Source organism: Nilaparvata lugens, chromosome 3, assembly GCF_014356525.2.
Source record: "Nilaparvata lugens isolate BPH chromosome 3, ASM1435652v1, whole genome shotgun sequence".
Taxonomy (NCBI): Eukaryota; Metazoa; Arthropoda; class Insecta; order Hemiptera; family Delphacidae; genus Nilaparvata; species Nilaparvata lugens.
Genome location: NC_052506.1, coordinates 43,695,346 through 43,711,001, shown reverse-complemented (window position 1 = coordinate 43,711,001; position 15,656 = coordinate 43,695,346).

The following is a 15,656-nucleotide window of genomic DNA, read 5'->3' as shown; positions in this document are numbered from 1 at the left end:
TCATTTGCGACTAATGAAAATCTCTTAGGCTTATTTTCATATGAATGAGAAACTCTAGTTTCAACCTTACTGTTCATTTGAATTGCAGTGGAAGGTTGTACAAGTTCGTACGTGCGGCACTTAGCTGTAAGAAATTTCATTAAATCTTCATAAGATGGGTTACTGTCAATAGCCTTATTCTTAAATTCAAGGCGAGTTCTTGTGTCTAAATGTTTCAAACACAAGGATAGCAAAATGAAGTCAGTTAAGTCAGGGAGCTTTTGTGCTTTCAAAGCAGAAACACAATTGCTGTGTACATCTAGAAATGTTCTCAAAGATGCATAATCAGATTTCGTGATTGCCTTAAATTCAAGCAATTGATCAACGTAATGAGCACACAATCTTCTTGGATTGGAGAATCTATCACATAGCAATTTGTAAGCTATAGGATAATTTTCATCAGAGAGTGATAAATTAGCTATCATCTGGGTTGTGGTACCTGAAATGCTGGCTTTCAAATAAGGAAACTTTTCAATATTGGATAATGAATCATTGTTGTGTATTAAAGCATCAAACATATTTATAAATTCCATCCAAATTTCTATTCCACCGTTAAATTTAATTTATTTGACTTGAGGGAGATGAATATTATTAGAACTGTTTCTACTCACAGTGTCAGTGGTTGATGGCTGTCTACATTTTGCTGTGAATTGAGAGTACAAATTGTTGTAACACTCTATCATGATATCATACTCCTGATCCAAGGAATCTGAATTTAGAGCAATTTCTGTAATTTTGTCTTGTAAATACTCAAAGGTTCTAAAATCATTTCTGACATCTTGGATAATAAAATCCGAGGGGACACCTGGTAGATTTGAGATTGCATGAAATATTTTATCAATAAGTCTTTTCCTTTTTACCAGCAGTATTTTCAAAGCAGAGGAGCCTTGACTTTCATGAGTGGCTTGCTGAGTGGTTTCATTCAATCTTGACTCTGATAGAGAGTTCTCAGCCTCACCGTGATTTGACATTGTAATACTATAAGAGATATTTGAGGTTATGGCATTTGTTTACATTTACAGAGCCGAGAAGTTGTTCCCACTTCCCAGTGGTGTAGAGAGCACAGAGCTGTTTGTAAGGTGAGAAGTCTGTGATACACTTATTGTGAATCTTAGATACTGTATCAAGATACTGAATGAGTATACAGGCCTTAAACACGAAGATACTGTATCAAACAGGTTCCTGTTGCGTTGCTGGCGGGTGAGTGTGGATCTGCACCTAGCGTTGAGTGCGTAGAAATCCAACTGCATCTTCACATGACTGCGTAGGCGTGGTTGAGATTGCGTGGTAGAGCTGCACAATGACTAAAGTTTGAATTCAAGGTGAATAATTCTTGAAGAATCGTTGTTGACCGGTGCGGTTACAATAAAACATGCAGTTTATAACTTTTAGATTGTAGGATTGTCACAAACACAATGCCACAAACAATGAAAATGGCGGATGGTGTCACTCAATACAAACACAAAATTGAGGAAATCGAAATAAATTCAAAGTGAGAACTTCGAGAGATAAGAAGTTTTTGGCTTTTTGAGAGTTCAAACACTGAGCACATGCATTCACACAGCTCTAGCGAACGAATTTTAAAACAAAATGCAAACTATAGGGAACCAGTTCATACACTAGAGAAATGTTTTTTCCTTTTTTCCATAGGCACTAGTACCGAAAATCCGCGACCGTAGGACCACAATCTTTTACTGATCAAACCATAGTTTGATGCAGTAACATGTAACTTTCTTTCTTGAAGCCACCAGTTGTTCTCGTTTTGTCCACGTGTTTCCAGATCTAGTTTGATCTTTTCATCTTGAGAAAGTGCCAAAGATTTCAACAAGTTTGTCTTTTCTTCTTCCATTTCTTCTACTCCCATATCAATTTTTTGTTTACCATAAAAATATTTTAAGGGACGGTTTCAGAGCTCGGGATTTAGCTAAGTACTAGACTTTAAACAGCTGGAGTCAGAAAACTGGCTTTCCAAAACGGGGCCTCGTCGTAGTCCACATTTAAATTAAAATTTCGAAAAACTAGAAAGTTGAACACAGAATAAAATAATGAGTAAATTGTGTAAAGTTTCAGCTATTTTAATTATTTAGGAATGCTTCATTTTGTCAAGAAAAAATGTTTCCAATATTTTAGAAATAAGAAAATAAATATCTTAAAAACCATGACTACGCTCCATTTCGGAAAGCCAATTTTCTGACTCCAGCTGTTTAAAGTCTAGAGCTTAGCTAAATCCCGAGCTAGAGCTAGTCTAAGCTAAATATCGAGCTCGGAAGCCGGCCCTATAATATTACTAGCCGTCAGGCTCGCTTCGCTCACCATATCCGTCTAGCCAGGGGGCTCCGCCCCCTGGACCCCTGACTGGATCATCCAAGAATGAGATCAGCAGGCTCGCTTCACTCACCTGCATTTTTCTTTTGAGCATTTTTATCATATGTTAGGACAATCCAGTCGGGGAACCAGACTAAACGTCTGGCTAAACAGATATATGGCGAGTGAAGCGAGCCTGCTGGCTAGTAATATAATATTCCCAGGATTGAAGTAGCAGTGCCCAATCAATTTTTCCGTGATAAATGCATTTAAATCTCCAACTTGGAGCCTACCTAACAAAGTCAACTCAACTTAATGCCAACCTGACAAAATTATTAATTTAGTTGCCAGTTAACAACTGTTTCGAAGAGTTACTCTATCTAGATTATAGTTCTATAGTCACATATGATATGAGTTGAGTTGTGGAAGCCGAGCAGTACAGACGTTGTTTTTGTTGCTCCGTTATCACAAAGATAAAGTTCATTCAATCGGAAAGTTTCAGAGTTTCAGTTGGAACAAGTGAGTTTGTGAGAGTTTCTAACTAAATATTATTATTTTTTTTCTTAACTAAGTGCTAATCAAACGGAATGGACATATTTCTTTCAAAACATTCGAGAGGTGAAAAACGCGAACGTGAGTCACCGGAAGCGGAAATGCAAGCTGCAAAAAAAGGGATGAGATTCACGGAATGACGAATTAGTACAAATCATTGAAGCTACAATTAAAAAACTGTTCGAGGAGAAGTTCAGTGTGCTGGCAACAAAGGACGATATTTCGGGAATAGCTGCACTAGTCAATGGTCTTAAGCAGGAAAATAGTCAGCTCAAACTGGAGATTCAGTGCTTGAAGGAGCTGAATAATCAGTTTACTAGTAGGCTGGACGATTATGAAGACCGATCTCGCCGAAATAATCTTATATTCAGGGGTCTTAAATTAAAGAGTGACATGGCCTGTCATGTTACAGTGAAGAAATTCTGCTCAGACGTACTTGGATGCGACAGGCAAGTGCAGGTGAACAGAGCTCATACTCTTGGCCCAAAAAAAGACAATGCCCCTATAATCACTCACATTCCCTCCGACCAGGATTTGGAAAATATATTAAAAAATGTGAACAAGTTGAAGGGTACTGGGTTCAGTGTCCAAAAAGACTTTTCTGTGGCAACTAGAAGAAAAAGAAGCAAGCTACTTTTTTGAGAAAGGAACTACTGAGCATCTCAAGTCAATTGAAGTGTTTCCTGAGAGGCGATCAACTATGGGTGGAAGGGCGGTCATTCTGGTGGTCGTTGGAGGAAGGACTCCGTCGCGGAAGAGAGGACGGTGTCGAAGAGCTGAGTCAACTGATGAAGCGCGACGTCAGGCCTATCATAGAAAGAATTCTGAAAAGCGGCGCAGAAAATCCATAGGTGGAGGCTCGCTGTCAGCAGTCAAGCGTCAGGAAGTTAGGAGGCAACATAAACGATACTTACCCACAGGTGACAGAAATTTTGTATTATAATATTTGTGGACTCAAATCAAAAGTAAAAGAATTGAATTTTTTGAAATTTCTAGGCAGGTTTGATGTGATTTTTTTGGCTGAGACTTTTGTTGAAGGAAAAGATATTAGTTTTTATGATAATTTTCTCCATAATTTCGATATAAGGTTTGAAGGCGCAGTCAGGCAATCACAATTTGGTAGGGCTAGCGGGGGGTTGCTGATGGGTATAAATAAATTGTCTAAGCGCGATAAACAGATAGATTTTCGAAAAATAAATGATCGTTTAGTTATAAGTATAAATATATCTTCACAGGAAGAGATTAACTTGTTGCCTCTGTACTTGAACTGTAATAACTGGAATAATGAGTTTCTGAATTTAATTAATTATATGTACACTAACTCAGTTTCAAATTTTGTATTAATAGGTGATATGAATGTACGCATTGGAACAGGGCAGGTGGTAATGATAAAAGCTTACTTGAAAATAACGACAGGATTTCATTGCAGAGAGTTTCCAAAGATAAAGAGTTAAATAATAAGGGACGTAGGTTTTTAGAGCTATGTGAAGATTATAATTTGATTATTCTTAATGGGAGAACACCAAGTGATAGGCTAGGGGAATTTACGTTTATTGGTAGCTTGGGAGTAGCGGTTAATGATTTGGTTGCGGTGGCAGGAGATTTGTTGAGTTTTGTGAACGATTTTAGTATAATAGAAGAGTCATACTCAGATCATATGCCGTTGCATTTGCAGCTCAGAAGTGAAGAATTGAGGAATGAGAAAGATAACAACAGTAGGTCATTGCCGAGAAAGCTGATATGGGGAAGAAGTGATGAGCGTTATTTGTTTAAAGATCGGGTGACAGAAAGATTGAGAGAATCAGTAACTGACGATAATGAAGACAATGAGATGGCGATAAAAGAAGTTTGCGATTGCATAGAAAAGGCATCAAGCTCATCATTTCTACAGTGTCAGGGTCATGCTAACTTTAAGCAGAGGTGGTTTGATAACGACTGTAAGAGAGCTCGAGATAGAATGTTTAGTCTGTTGAATCTATTTAGGAAGTGTAACACAGCAGCATTGAAAGATATGTATATTGAGGAGAGAAAGATTTACAAGAAACTATGTCAGACTAAACAAGAAGCGTATCATGCGGATATTTACGGAGAGTTGAACAATGCTAATGACACAAAGAAATTTTGGAAGGCGATAGGATCTTTCAAGAAACCATCTAGGCGAGTGGCTACTAGCATAAGCTCAGATAATTGGGTGAAAAATTTTCAAAAGCTATTGAATCCACCGTTGAGTGCTGACCCAGTCTTGTACGCAGAGCCATTGGTTTTCAATGATATTCTTGATCGCGACTTCCAATTGGATGAGTTGAAAGCCCTCTTACGAAAGGCAAAAAATAATAAAGCAGCAGGTCAGGATGGCATCCCCTATGAGTTTTATAAGAATGGCCCAGACGAATTAATGAGAAGAATAACGGTAATATTCAATAATATTTATAAAACGGCAAACGTCCCAAATTCTTTTCAAAAATCAATAGTCTTCCCTCTACACAAAAAAGGAGATGTAAATCAGACTGGGAGCTACAGAGGAATATCTTTCATAGACGCAATAGCAAAACTTTTCGCTGGTAATTTATTGAGCAGATTAGAGAAGTGGGTTCACGTTAACAAAATACTAAACGAATATCAGGCAGGTTTCAGGAAGGGATATTCCACAGTTGACAATATATTCAATTTATTATCAATAGCCAAGTTGAAAATTAGTCTAAAACGAGGTAAACTCTTCTGTTTTTACGTCGACTTCTCTTCCGCGTTCGATACGGTGGACAGACGAGCGCTTTTCTACAAAATCTCGTGCATGGGAGTTTCATCAAAGTTTTTGAAGATACTCAGAAATATATATTTCGCAAATAATGGAACCACTGCACGAGTATGGGGTGAGGATGGTCTGACGGAGGAGTTCAGTACAGGAGTAGGCTTAAAACAGGGCTGTCAGATGAGTCCCCTCTTATTCTCACTTTTTTTTAATGATTTGGAGGGGGAATTGGGAGGAGGAGCAAGAGTGAGAAATCTACGAATAAAACTTCTTATGTATGCGGATGATATTGTGTTACTAGCTGAAACAGAAAAAGAACTACAAGATATGATATTCAGTCTAGAAATTTATTGCAAGCAATGGAATCTGAGAGTGAACTTGAATAAATCGAAAATAATGGTATTTAAAAATGGCGGAAGGCAAGGGAGACAGGAGGAATGGTTTTTTGAAGGGAATCGGATAGAAAGAGTTAACGAATATAAGTACTTGGGAGTAATTATGACATCAACCCTTAGAATGTCTCCTCATCTTGAAAATAAATTGGGAAGTGCGAAAGCAGGGCTGAATGCTGGCTGGGGGCAATTCATAAATAATAGGAAAGTACCATTGTCGGTTAAGTGGGTTTTATACAGAGCTGTAGCAAGGGCAATCATGGTGTATGCTGCTCAGGTGTGGGGATATAGAAGGTTTGAACAGGTGGAAAAATTGTGGCGCTTTTTTATTAAAAGATTGTTCAACCTGCCTTATAATACACCCAGTTATATTCTATTCTTAGAAACAGGAGAACCGCCGCTTTTCGAATACACGCTCCGATTGCATTTCAATTATGTTTGCAAGGTAATGAAAATGCAGGATTGGCGCTTACCTAAACTACTAGCAGCCTAAGTTGTAAAGAAGAGGGTGTTCTGGTATAAGAGCTGGTTAGATATGTCGCAAGAGCTGGGTGCCAATGTTGATTTGAGTTTGGACAATCTGAGTAATTGGAAAAGTGAAGTTAATAAAATTTGGAATTTAAGGAAATTGAGAAACATTGAGGATTTTAAGATCTCAGCAAACGCAGCCAGACATCATACCATATATAAGAGTCTCACGAGTGTGAATTTGGGGGGTAATGGCTATTTAAAGGAGGAATTTGGTTTGCCAGACATCAGGTGGATAATGAAAGTGAGAGGAGAAATGTTAAATTTGAATGACAGACCGTGGTTGGAGGGAAGAATTAGAATGTGTTTGATGTGTAATGCGGGTGAGGACACGTTTCATTTTGTGGCGCGGTGTTTGGTGTTGGGTGAGTGGAGACGAAGGTGGTTGGGTAAATCAACTCTCTCGGAAAATGAGTACCTAGAAGTTCTGAATGGAGGAAATTGGCGGGGGCTGGTTGAATTTTGTAGAGTGGCTTGGCATTATCGGTGGTTCTTATTAGAGAATTTCAACTATTGAAGTAGGGTAAGCATATATGTATAATGTCAATTGAAACCAAATGAAGACACTTTCCAACTGGCATTCTGTTCAATAGAACGTCTCTGCATTTGTTGATATTGTGGAATAGCCCATTGAGATTTTCTGTGAATTGTTGTTGCTTTTATAGTGTTTTATCTCTCTGTTATGTTTGATTTATTTATGTATATATTGAATTTCTCTTATATGTTCACTTTTAAATAAAGTTATCTGTAATTCTTATCATAGATAAAATGAAAAAATCTCAACTCGAGCTGACGACAAAAGCCAAGCTTAGGATGTTATGAATTTGTATTCTTGTATATTGTGCTGTTGAAAATAAAACATCATTATTATTATTATTATTATTAGTAACATATGATATGGAAATTTCAATTATAATTAAGGGATTGGGAGAAGAAGAATATACATGCTAAAAGACAATTTTAAACCCTTAAAACAACCCTTAGAGTTAAAATATTGCCAAAATATTTCTTAGTGCGCCTCTAAAGGGCCAACTGAACATACCTACCAAATTTGAACGTTTTTGGTCTGGTAGATAAAAAGTTCTGCGAGTGAGTGAGTGAGTCAGTCAGTCAGTGAGTGAGTGCCATTTCGCTTTTATATATATATATAGATGTCTCCTAGTTGCTTTACTTTCAAGTTACTTAAACATAAATTTGAATTGAACTTCTAATTTTTTTTTTTTATACAGTGATGAAAAATCGTTAGCGATCCATACCGATATTTCCATCAGTCAATAAATGAAATTAATATTCATGTAATAGGAAAAAAGACTTACCACTTTTATTAAATTAACTTATTGTTAACAAGATAGCTGACAAACAAGGCTCTCTGGGCCGCTTTTGATAAAGTGAGGAAGTTGTTTTTCAAATTGATAATTTCCCATTCTACTGGAAGCGGCTGGAGAGGTATCTACACGAAGAAACTATTATTCTACACATATCATATAGTTAAGTTTGAGAATGTATTTATACAGAGTAAGTCATAATGTATGGGAACCCTTCAATAAGTTGGAGACTGTTGTAGTTATAATACTGTAACTCTCAGGATAAGTTATTGGACAAATACTCTACCTTTTGACGTACAACTGAATTTCAACCCCTCATAAGGAAGGGGTTGACTTAGGGGTTGTAACTCTAATATTGTTAACACCCATTGTGTGCTACATCATTTTAAATGTTTTTTTTAAACTAGAAAGATGGCATGAATAAAAATGTTCTACTTCTATGTTGATACTTCTACCAAAAATGGCAGCTGATTGAAGTTTTAGTTTGTAAAGAAATGATAGATAAAGTAATGAAACTTGAATCAACACTTTTTTTAATGAATAACGAAACACATTGAAAAACATGGTTATTTATTTAGTAATATGTCTGCTACTAACATTTCATTTTAAAAGATGCTTGAAATTACTACCTCCTTCTCTCGTTTGACAGTGTGCCAGTCTGTCATAAATGTAAATGAAATGAATATAGTAGTATGTAAAATAAAATGTAAATAGTAGCAGACTGATTACTAGATAAATAACCAGATTTTTCTATGTGTTTCGTTATTCATTCAAAATGTTACTCGTAAATGTGGATCTTCTAGAGCTAGATTAACACTAATTCCACTTCTGTATTGAATTGCAACTAGCATTTCGCTTCTGGATAATCAGTGTGATTTTGACTTATTGAAAATATTGTTCTCAATAAATATCCTAATTTAGTATGGCTGATAATTTATGTTTCTTCCGATGATAAAATTAGTTCCTTATATGTGTAATGTGAACGTTGTGTTTTTACTTGAATGTTTTGTGTTGTTGCAAGATACAGAATGGCCCAAAAAGGATGGTCGGTTTTCAAATTACTATAACTTGAATAATTTCCAACATACATTTAGTTTTCTATATTTCTGTGTTTGTTCAATTGTCAAATTTCAGAAAACGTCATAATTAACATACGTGATACTGTAAAGAAAGAACGGCAAACAAATGCCAAAAGATAATCATGCCACCTAAAGGAACGTCGATGACTTTGAAGCAGTTTTGTTAATTATGACGTTTTCTGAAATTAGACAATTGAACAAGCTCATAATATATAGAAATAAAATGTATGTTGGAAATTATTCAAGTTATAATTGTCACTTAAAAGCCGACCATTCTTTTTGGGTCATTCTGTAATAACCTAAATCTCTTGAATTGTATAACCTACAAGTTGATAGAATCTAATATTGGGGCACTCTGTTTGTTGAAGTAGTGTAATGGTGATCTTTTTTAACAATTTGATTATTTTGCCTCTAAAATAAGTGTTTTTGTTTAGAATTATATCGTAAAATTGTAATTGAGTCTAGTTTTACTATTTATGAATTAAACAGCATTATTATTATAATTATTGAATTCATGTCATTTTTTCTCACTTTAAGTACTCTATTGTTATTATTTAAATCTACTAGACCTGGTAGCGGCTACTGAAAATCTGTTTATTATCCCTGTGAGGAGGGATTCGGACGGGACATTGCTAATTATATCCTGCCAAGAGGTGGAATCATATTTTTTTAATGGATCACAATTTATCAACTTCGTTAATTCACTCATACATACAGCTGAATGGAATGAACGGACTGGAATAATTGGAGTGCTTTGAAAATATAAAATATTAGGGCCAGTTTCTGAGCTTGGGATTTAGCTAAGTTCTAGAATTTAAACAACTGGAGTCAGAAAATTGGCTTTCCGAAATGGGGCGTCGTCATAGTCCACATTTAAATTAAATTTTGAAAAACTATAGAATTGAACACAAAATAAAATAAAGAGAAAATAGTGTAAAGTTTCAGCTACCTATTTTGAATTATTTAGAAATGTATCATTTTGTCAAGGCAATTAACGTCTCCAATAATTATAGAAATAAGAAAATGAAGATTACCTACCATAAAAACTACGAATACACCCTTTTTCGGAAAGCCAATTTTCTGGCTCCAGCTGTTCAAAGTCTAGAACTTAGCTAAATCCCGAGCTCGGAAATGAGCCCTTAAATTTACTTGACGAACAAGTGGAAATGTGGCAGCACATCCACCAGAGACAGCACTCTTATTTTAAGGGACGTGAGTTTTTTTGTCTTATTTACACTTGCATATTGCATAGATATAACTGTTATTAATTATTTTGAATTTGAAGTTGCAATGGGCATTGAAATTTTATTCAATAAGTATAGAAGATGTCGATATAAAAAACTAAAATATAATTTTTTAAACAATTAATAAAGAGCGCTATGATTTATACGTTAAGAGTTAAAAATTTTTATGATAGTCTATTTTTCCAATTTTTTGTGGAAGTTTTTTACTGAACGTGTTCTTCAAAAGAGCGGGTACAGTATGTGAAATGATGATGTGGACATGGAAAGGATATAATATATCAATATTTTTGTTGGATATGATATAATATTATTCCAAGGTGGGGTTCGATTATTAAGCAGAGCCAGTTCAAGTGCGGTCACTGGTTTAAAGGAGTACGGTAGCAGCCTTGAAGCTTTCATCGGTTTGAGCGATAATATACAATATCTTGTATAATAACTGCATTCTATATTGTAGGCCCATACAGGTAGGCTATATAATTATGTGAATAATATTTTTTTAAATAGAAATCTAAAAAAGCATAGTTAATTATTTGATACTTAACACAAGAAAGTACCGGAGCTATGCTCCAGGAGGGTATGGAATACCTCCCATGGGGAAGAGAGTATACTGTAGTCTTCCCCCGGGATAATTTTCTCTTTATCTAATAAAATTGGCCCATTTGTATCAAATTTTATTACTATTCAAACGAAATTTTTCCTGTGTCAGGTTTAAATAAAAATCATCAGCATTAGGTCAATAGTATTTTATATCATGATGACGATTCATTTTCATGTTACAGTTTTAGTTGAAAGACAGCAAACATAACATACAGGATTAGAATAGAATTTAAATTCTCTTAAATATATTAACTGGTATAAAATTAAACTGCTGAATATATGCCTAGGTAGGTACTAATAGTGTTCCACTCTGTTGTGCACCGGTTTAAATCTAGCTTGGCAGTAATATTCATGAAAAAAATCCTCATAATATTAGGTACTGAAAACGGAATGAAATAAAAATTCTCATTGCAAGTAAGTTACCTATATAGCTTTCAAATGTTTCATCAATTTACCAGGACATGAATCGACTATTTTTCTTTGCCATTTTCAATTAATTAAGTTACTGTAATTGAAAAATTAATCAATATTATAATCAAACATTTCAATAAATAACTTAAGAATCTTCATTCATTCTATCAATTTTGATGGTCATATAAGGAGAAGTGAATATATACGGTAACTTTGTTTCCATATTGCAATTATTATTTTTAAAATGTAATGTTATTTATTTACTTGCTTAGATCTTTCTAATTTTCAATTCAACAATATGCTGGATAAATAAGGAAGGATATTATTTATCTAGGAATTAGCCACCATCATTCAATTTTATTTAATGAAGTAGGCTAAGTTTTGTAGCTTGATGAAAAATAATAATCGAACCTGGCATTTGAAAACAAAATCTGAATAATTATCAAAAGATCAATATTTTGTCAGTCAAATCATATTTTTTGTTCATTTCAGCATGATCGTAACAGCATATTTTATTGCTTGATGACATGTTTATTGCATTTTATCAAAATTTCAGTCTCATAATTCATCCATCAAACAAATTTATTCCTAGTAAATTAATATAATTCGCAATGTATGAAACTCGTGATTGAAATTAAAAATTCGCGGTTAAGTAGGAATAGGAAGTGATAAAGAGAAGGTAACAGCTAACAAGAACCGCTATCCATCTGCTACAGTAGCGGTTACCAGGTTTAGTTGGTAGCCCTGTCTTATCACTGTTTCCGCTACCAAAGTCTGCTAGTAAAATTCGCGTTATTTAGGCGACTCGGACAAAGAGAGACAAGAAGAGCCTCTATTGCCAGTCTGCCACTGCAGAAATAGGTGTGTTTTTGTGAATTAAATCGATCTCTATGACTAATTATTATATTTATGATGATGATGGTATTGCAAACTTGACTGGAATGAACTATGGACATCAGCTTTTATTATATGATCATGTTAGGCCGGTATTAGATAGTAATAGTATTAGACGGTAACATGAAAAAAGATGAAAATATGATTTTGTACAACTTATTTCATATGATCTGCATATGACAGAAATATAACCGTCTAATACCGGCCATAGCTTGTAATTTTTTTGACTATCATACTTTGCCTTCTTGTTTTGAACTTAGAGATAATGTAGATAAGTACCGTAAGCTGGTATCAAAGAAACGTCTTCATAAACTAGTTTTTTCGAATTTCCTACTCAAAATAGCATAAAAAATAATCCAATTTCTAAAATCATAATTTTGCAGTTACGATATGCCATTTCAACTTAGTAGAGCACTTGTACGGCTAAGCAGTAGTAACACTAATTTGGGCTACATTAATTTCACCAAGGCTTCAAGTAAAGCAATTCAAACAGTTAATTTTATGGATGCATAACAACTGTAATACATATATTTAAAATGCTAAATGAAAATTCAATGTAGTATTTATTTAAATATAACTGATTTGCACCTTGTCTTTTATGCAAGTTTCCATTATATCAATAGGGCCATTCAAATTTTCCGCCGCTTCTTGCCTCTCTCTGTCATGGCTGCCCATGTTCAATTCCTAACAGGAATAGCGGCCACTCAGCCACTCTATAGTTTACTATATTTTAGCTCGTTGGTTTCGCGGTTAAATGGTGCCAACCTTAGACCAGTTATGGGCCCGTTTCACAAAGGTACAAGTAGGTTACAAGTCTTTTTGCCAACCATGGTTTTGGAGAACAGCTGATTACTAGCGTTTCACAAAAGCAGAATTGTAAACTTGTAGTTACAATGAATTTCTACAAGTTTACAAGTGATTTGCTTGTTACGAACAAGTGTTTCACAAAGATTTTCATTGTAGCCAACAATTTTTGTCGAAAATACTTGTTCGTAACTATGAAATTTCTACCGAGGTGGAAAGCTATGTAAAGGATTTACAAGTGATCATTAAAATGATTTTAAATATTCAATAAATATTTCTAATAATCAAAAATGCCCTATATCCCTCTAAAATTCATTATTTTGTAAATATATGCATCAGGAAATCCTGAAATTTTTTCAGAAATGGGACTTGAGGCAGTTGATATAGCTTATCAATGACTATTATTTTAGGAATGAATTTGATCAAAATCGTTGGAGCCATTTTTGAGAAAATCGTGAAAAACCCTGTTTTTGACAACATTTTTGCCATTTTAGCCGCCATCTTGAATTGCATATGATCGAAATTGTTCGTGTCGGATCCTTAAAGTGTAAGGACCTTAAGTTCCAAATTTCAAGTCATTCCGTTAATTGGGAGATGAGATATCGCACATACACTCATACAGACCAATACCCATAAACCACTTTTTTGGACTCAGGGGACCTTGAAACGTATATGAAATTAGAAATTGGGGTACCTGATTTTTTTCGGAAAGCAATACTTCCCTTACCTATGGTAATAGGGCATGGAATGTAAAAATCCTTCACACTATCTACCGTAAAATTTTCTCTCTCTTTTACTATGATTAGTTCTTATTAAATTTTAGCGCTACTTACGGTATTCAATTGGTAGAGATAGTTTAGATTAATGTAGGCTATTAATTGTATGAAAATTAATTTGTGTTTAAAATATTATATTTAGAATTTAGACTATAAATGCATCCCGACACATAGACTCTATAGTGGGATGCCACACGATAGTTGGAAATTAATCCAAGTATGTAAAGGACTTTTTTCCATGTTTAATAAATACCTCTGACATGGGTTACATGACAGAGAAAATATATTATAGATTTTTAAAAAACTGTTAGACATGTTGTAATAATCGTCACTATGGGAATGTAGGCTATGTTTTGTAGCTCTCAAGACATCTTCATCAACAATAGATTTCCACTTGAAAAATCAATCTCTTCATTCAAAACATACAGCATCAAAATGTATGTGAATGCGTCTTTCTTTATTTATTATATTCAACAAAATAATAAAATAAATACAAGTAAAAAACAAAATACATCAACAATAGGCAGTCTAAATACATAATAATTTGCACTATAAAATTCTTCATAACTATACAATAATTCTAATTCCACGATATACTTTTTCAATTTGTTTTTAAACCTTGTAATATCTTTTTCATATTTTTGCTACTATTTATTAATGTACTTTTATAGAAAGCTTTGGCATTAGATATTTATCTTGTATACTCTACAGTAACTATACGGTATAACTACAGTTATATAGGCCTATAGATTTATTACAATAGCCAGAGACCGGTACTGTAGTATAGCCTACCCTACTCTTTCTTTAGTACTGACAGCTTGACTTTAACTACATTACTACCAGTGCTCTTATAAGGAAAATCGAGACACAGAATTTTATCTTTAGTCTTAGCAAGGTTTGGGGTAAACCACGTTCTGTATATGTTAGCAAGATATCCTGATAAAGGATATCTTCTTCTTTTTTCAAGGCTAGATAACTATGGAATAGGAGGAGTTGCATGGAATCAGTTCAAGAGCTACCGTACCTATCAAACCGAACACAATGTTTCAGAGTCAATGGATGTACAAGCAACAAGCTGACTGTAAAATACCGGTACACAAAAAGCTGCCATGAGGAACAGTACTAGGACCAATTTTTTTTCTGCTCTACATCAATTCTTTATTCAACATGGAAATTAATGGATCAATCACCACCTTTGCATCAGATGACACTGTCCTACTGTTCTCTTAACCGACTTGGGAGATGACCTGGAGAGAAGCTGAGACTGGACTACTAGAGGGTGTGTCACTGGTTAAATGAAAATCTTCTCACATTAACTATGAGAAAATTTTTTGACCTTTTCGGCGACTCAACATGGACAGCCAACAGGAGATAAGATAATAATCAGGAACCAACGAAATAACTCTTCATACACAGTTTACAAGAAACAGTCACAGAAATACCTCAAAGTTACAACTCTTTTCTGCGCTTGGATCATCATCTTAATGAATTATACGGGAGACTGAGGAAGACCATCTGCAGATTCAGGATCCTGAGGAGACTGGTCGACAAGGGATGTCCAAGAGTAATCTACTTTTCTCAAGCACAGTCCCTCATGCTGTATGGGATTGTAGAATGGGGAGGAACAAGCTTCTTACACATCGAACCGCTCCTCAGGGTACAGAAGCTGATCATGAGGGTCATCAACCAGAAGCCACCAGGCTTTATATAATGGTGCATATAATATGGGCCCAAGATAAACATAAAATTGGTTACAGAATTCATTCAACAATTCTGAGACAAGCCGATGATTTTATTTTTTTAGTCGGCAGAAAATGTTTGATATAAGTTATTAGTTTATAAATAAATCTATTTTTCAGTAAAGCTCTGTCGAAGCTCTACTTTATTCAAGTAACATAGAATTTAATCATAATAATATTGTGTACCGTATGGTATAAATGTAGGTCTATATCAAGTTATTAT